This window comes from Aquarana catesbeiana, linkage group LG11 (genome assembly GCF_042186555.1).
Source record: "Aquarana catesbeiana isolate 2022-GZ linkage group LG11, ASM4218655v1, whole genome shotgun sequence".
NCBI lineage: Eukaryota > Metazoa > Chordata > Amphibia > Anura > Ranidae > Aquarana > Aquarana catesbeiana.
Genome location: NC_133334.1, coordinates 82,082,613 through 82,088,655, shown reverse-complemented (window position 1 = coordinate 82,088,655; position 6,043 = coordinate 82,082,613). Strand labels below are relative to the sequence as shown.

At 44.3% G+C, this 6,043-nt stretch overlaps 1 protein-coding gene across 3 annotated transcripts in view; it reads left to right on the top strand.

Annotated features, from left to right (window-relative positions):
- The first annotated feature begins 1,335 nt into the window (after nt 1–1,335).
- The window catches only part of LOC141112130 (bestrophin-4-like), a 55,399-nt gene continuing 50,691 nt past the window's right edge, over nt 1,336–6,043 (top strand). For 2 of the 3 annotated variants that reach the window (XM_073604609.1, XM_073604606.1), the window contains exon 1: nt 1,336–1,497. The gene's annotated coding sequence lies outside the window, so the exon portion shown is untranslated. Of the gene's footprint in view, nt 1,498–4,974; nt 5,008–6,043 lie in introns of those variants that run through there. The other variant, XM_073604607.1, reaches the window with a different exon arrangement.

Below are 6,043 nucleotides of genomic sequence, written 5' to 3'. Positions count from 1 at the left end.
CAGGCTCTAATCGCCCCTCTCCCGCCGCCGATAAACGTGATCTTGCGTCGAATCTGCCACAGAGACCACTTTTATCTTGTAGCAGACTCCCCACTGAAGAAGGGGATACCGGAGTTATGGCAGCTAGCTGCTGCCATAACAATGATATCCTCCTTCAAACAGCCGACGTTAAACTGCGGCGGGCAGTCCGTAAGTGGTTAAACAGGGTCATTTGGGTAGTTTCTGTTGCCATTATTATATACACACACACAAAGATCAGCCATAACTTTATGACCACCCACCTAATATTGAGTAGGTCCCCCTCTTGCCACCAAGGCATAGATGCGACTAGACCTTTGAAGGTATGCTGTGGTATCTGGACCCAAGCCGTCAGTAGCAGATCCTTTAAGCCCTGCAAGTTGCGAGGTGAGGCTTCATTGGATAAGACTTGTTTTTCCAGCACATCCCACAGATGCTTGATTGAACTGAGATCTGAAACATTTAGAGGCCAAGTCAACACCTTGAACTTGTTGTTACGCTCCTTAAACCATTTCTGAACCATTTTTGCAATGTTGCATTATTCTGCTGAAAGAAGACACTGCCATCAGGAAATTGTACTTGGTCACCAACAATGTTAAGGTAGGTGGTACATGTCAAGTAACATCCACATGAATTTAATTTCAAAATGAATTTTCAATCTTTTAAAATATGCAGCATATCTATAAATTATTCCTAGTAATCCTGTCATTTTAGGCATTTCCTGTTAGAGGGTGACAGCCGTGTTTCAATTGTACTCCTACATTGTCACATTATCACTTGCGTACTGTGGTTACTCTCAGAAAGTTTCTCCAGAGCAATATTTTTAAAGCAACAATTGATTGCATGTAGACAGGCAATGACTGTAAGATGTTAGAGAAGATTAGCAGCACTTAGATAAAAGTGGGGCAAAAAAAGAAGAAAACTTTATTTTGTTTAAAACATGTTTATGATATACACTGCTTTAGTCAACAAAGTCATAAGAAACCATATGTGATACCATGTTGATCTACTCATGGAAACATCTATAGTGTGGCCTCTTTTGTACCATTTTTATATTTTGGATGTTTGAATTATGCATGGGGATCCCTTAGATACACTGTACATATACCCTTCCTCCAGGGAGTGTTGTTTTCTACTCTACTCTTGTTACTTTCGTATTGTATTATGATGGTTTGGACCTAACCCACACATTAAGAAGTTGTTAATTCTGTCCCTATTAATCTCCAAGAAAATCCAAACAGGAAAAGATGTAAAGTGCAAACAGTTTATGTCTGAGCAGGGAGAGCAGTGCCAGGAGCTGCGCACACTAAGCCAATAACAGTGTGCGGATGGTAGTGGGGGTGGTGGTTACAGGGACAACAGAGTGCACACTGTAAAGGGGGGATTAATGGATCACAAGGAAAGATTTGGTCATTTCTGCTGTAGATCTCAATGGGTGAAGACAGAAATAAGCGGGGTGCAACAACTCAGAGCTGAATGGTGAGTAACCTTTTAATGACAAGACGCTATGATGATTGGACTGTCTTCGTGAACTTTGTTGTTATTGATTACAAAATCCTAAAGAGAATATTAGATGCCAAGACTGATCTAATACTTCAAATGGACAACACAACATTAGGAACATTCTTCCTAAGATTAGGTATTAAGCTCAGCCCATTTACAACTAGAGGGACCTATGCCTGGCAAACAGCTCTTAAAGAGCCACTAACCCAAACATTACCAAATGACTAAATTTTACATTAAAAATAGAATTTTAATATAGTTATGGTAACTATATGTGAGGATTTTTATTAATATTTTCCAAACTATTATATTAATATTTAACTTACAGTACCCCAAATGACCACCAGGCGAATGTATTGTCATTTATTTGCAAACGGTGTATACTATATTCATAGTGCAACTTTGTAGTATGTGGGAGAGCTCAAAAATGTTATAGCATAACTAATAAGCAATGCAAAACATAATATGATCAATATAATGTAAAATGTGTAGTATGATGAATGTTCTCCTACAAAAAGCCCCCCTACTATTCTGAAGTTACATGTGATTTAATTTTCTGTCTACATTTTTAAAAGGGATAATACTGTGTAAAGACCAAGGTAGTATAAGCACCTACGGACCTTATATATTGTATTGTATATATTCTATTAATATTGTGATTGGCACTGTTTCATTAAATGGAAGCTATCCTGGTTTGTAGTCAATTTATACAGTTTTTTTATTGGTTAAACGTTATAAGCTAACCTTACAGGTTACATGTCACTTTTCTTATTTTTTTGTATAAAATCTTCTTCTTGGAAAAAAACACTTAAAGTATAATTAAAGGCAAAACTTTTTTTAGTTTTGGGTAAAGACTAGAGAGGGATCAGAACACCTATTAGGTTTTTATTGCTGCCTGTGCCCCTGTTAAGTCAGTAGTAAAGCCCACTTTGTGATTTTTACCTACAGGCAATGCTGTTTCTTGGCCTAGGCCGACAAGGCCCAGGCCTAGGGCGACACTTTGGGGGGGGCGGCAAAAAAGAGTCCCTGCACGAAAAAACCCTCCCCGACCTGTCCTCCCTGGTCCCAGCCGGCTACCGCACAAATATAGCCCCCGGCGGCGGGCCTGTTGTAGCGCAGCACTTGCTAATGCTATAGGCAGTCTTTTAGTGTACTTGGCCGGGGCAGGGGAGCGACTACAGCCTCCATAAGACGGCTGATGACTGGAAAACCAGCAGCCAATCGACTCCTGATCGGCGCTCTCAGCCAATGGCAGAGTGTTCGGGGGGAGTGTCCCCCTGTCAGAACACAACAGCTCGGCGGGGGAGATTGCTGCACTAACTTCGCATAGTTAGTACAGCGCCTCCGACCAAGGCTGACTCGCTGGGTTGAATGAAAAAACTCATAGTGTGTAAAAAGGCTTACTATCATCCCTTAATTAGATTCCAGCAAATGTACCTGTTAAATCTGCTGTCACTGTAAGAAGGGTAGGTAGCCTAGATATAAATATAACCTTCTTGAGTGCCGGTTCACACTGGTGAGATGCCAAACATCGCACAGACATCGCATGTAATTCGCAGCGCACTGCCGTTCACATTACATGCGATGTCTGTGTGGTGCGATATCAGCCATAGAGATAGTATGGCTGATATCGCACCGCATTCGGTGCAAACATGCACAGGACCCTTTTTTCTGTTCGGACCAGAATCGGATCGCATGTGTGTTCACACACATGCGATCCGATTCATGTCCGAAATGTCAGTTCGCAGTGCGATATGCGAGCTGAACTGGGGGTGTCGTTAACAATGTATTGACACTCCCCAGCGATTCGCATATAGCAGTGTGAACTGACATGCGATGCGGGAACAAGCAGTGGATTCGCAGTGTTCTCGCATCGCACCAGTGTGAACCGGCTGAGTTTAACTTATCTGGAACTAGATAAGAAAAATAAACTATGCAGTTTGTAAAATTATCAATAATATTATTGTCATACCTGTAGGCCAATAGGGTCCCCTCAGAAGCCTGGCCTGAAAACTCACAGTTAGCAACCCCTAGGTCCTGACTTGTTGCTAGGACGTGAAAACCATGGGGTATTCCTGCAATTCTGGGAGTGAACATCCAACCAGTGGCGGCTGGTGCTCAAAATTTATGGGGGGGCGCAAAAAATTTTGAAAAAAAATCAGCAATTACAGCCACTGTGCCATCAAACGCTGCCACTGTGCCATCAAACGTTGCCACTGTGCCATCAAACATTGCCACTGTGCCATCAAATGCTGCCACTGTGCCATCAAACGCTGCCACTGTGCACATCAAACGCTGCCACTGTGCCATCAAACACTGCCACTGTGCTCATCAAACACTGCCACTGTGCCCTCAAATGCTGCCACTGTGCCATCAAACGCTGCCACTGTGCCATCAATTGCAGCCACTGTGCCAAATGCTTCCACTGTGCCCATTAAACGCTTCCACTGTGCCCATTAAACGCTGCCAGTGTGCCCATCAAATGCTGCCACTGTGCCATCAAACGCTGCCCCTGTGCCATCAAATGCTGCCACTGTGCCCATCAAACGCTGCCACTGTGCCATCAAACGCTGCCACTGTGCCCATCAAACGCTGCCACTGTGCCATCAAACGCTGCCACTGTGCCATCAAATGCTGCCAGTGTGCCATCAATTGCAGCCACTTTGCCAAACGCTGCCACTGTGCCCATTAAACGCTAACTTGTTGCTAGGACGTGAAAACCATGGGGTATTCCTGCAATGCTGGGAGTGAAGATCCAACCAGTGGCAGCTGGTGCTCAAAATATTTTGGGGGGGCACAAAAAATTTTTGAAAAGAAATCATCAATTGCAGCCACTGTGCCATCAAACGCTGCCACTGTGCCCTCAAATGCTGCCACTGTGCCATCAATTGCAGAAACTGTGCTCGTCAAACGCTGCCACTGTGCTCATTAAACGCTGCCACTGCTGCTGCCAATGTGCCCTTGAATGTCCCCAGTGTGACCCCCATCTTGGTGGGGCAGCGGGTGACGGTGACGAGCGGGGTCCTCCATGCGTCTCCTGCCGTTCTCATCTCCCGTCCTCTCCTCCTGCTGGCGCTTGCAGGTCACCTTTTTTGACGCCTATTAGAGCCTATAGCTCTAATCAGGTGCTTCAAAAACACCCCCCACCGCTGTAATTCCGGCGCCCGAAAAGGGGCCGGGAGCCTGAATAGGGGGTGGCAACGGCGGCAATAGATAGATTCATGCAATGCATGAATCTATCTATTGGTGATATAGAGGGTGGCAGGAGAAAGGGGGCGGCGCCTGTGCGCCCTTATGGACGCACCGCCACTCCAACTGTTTTCACATCCTACCAACAGGGCAGGACATGTGGGTTGCTAACTGGGAGTTTTCAGGCCAGGCTTCTGAGTGGACTCAAATGGCCTATAGGTATCACAATAATAAAATAATATTTTTGAACATTTTCCACAGGGGCCCAAAAACTGCATAGACTATTTTCTGGAAAAGGTGAGTCTTTAAATTGGAACATCAATCTCCCAATTAACATTGGTTATTTTTAATCCGCACGCTGTTAGCATTAGTAAATAGATATTTTTAAACTTTTGTTTTTACATTTCTTTGGCTACTTCCTGGTTTCTTGCCTCGGCAAATGATGTCATACAGCCCAGGCATCTTCAGGAGGGGAGGGAAGGAGAGGAGGAGGGGTTTTCTCAACTAAGCACACCCCCCTGCATGCATGCTTGAGCTAAGGCCCCTTTCACACTGGGGGGCGGGAGGTGCGTCGGCGGTAAAGCGACACTATTATTAGCGGTGCTTTACCATTGTTTTAGCGGTGGTATTCGGCCGCTAGCGGGGTGGTTTTACCCCTTGGGCTTTCACACTAGAGACACAGCAGCGGCTGTTTTGGGTCGGTTTGCAGGTGCTATTTTTAGCGCATTAGCGCCTGTAAACAGCCCCAGTGTGAAAGGGGCCTAAGGGCAGATGGATTCCAGGAAGTAAATGCTACATGAACCATTTGACCTTACTCAAGATGGCCACGGGCAGAACTGCTAGAGGGTGTTTTTCAAAATGATTTCTCAACAAAATAAAGCATGGGGACATGGATGGATGGGGGAGTTTGCTTTGAATATTAAAAATGAATTAAATCGTGTTTTTGGTTCGTGGTGCTCAGATACCTTGAAGATCCACTTTAAGGACAACCTTATCACTGATGTGCAGCATTTTCACAAGTAGTGTAGTTTTTTTAACAACAAGTAACATGAACACGCATAATTGTACTGCCCTACACATAATCATACTCTACTCATACTCTATCATTGTCAAAAAAGTTCAAGCCACAAACTGCCCATATCTAACCCAAAAACAAACAAAAAAAAGTTGCAGCTTAAAAGTCCTGTGATGTAGTGGCTGCATTAGTGTTCCTTTTTTGTTTTATGTTCTCCAATAACACACATCCTATCCTACGGTGGCTACACTCACCCACTCAACTATATCTATGGAGGGAGCAACAAACACATCCTCCTCTCTTAATTTCCATTACATG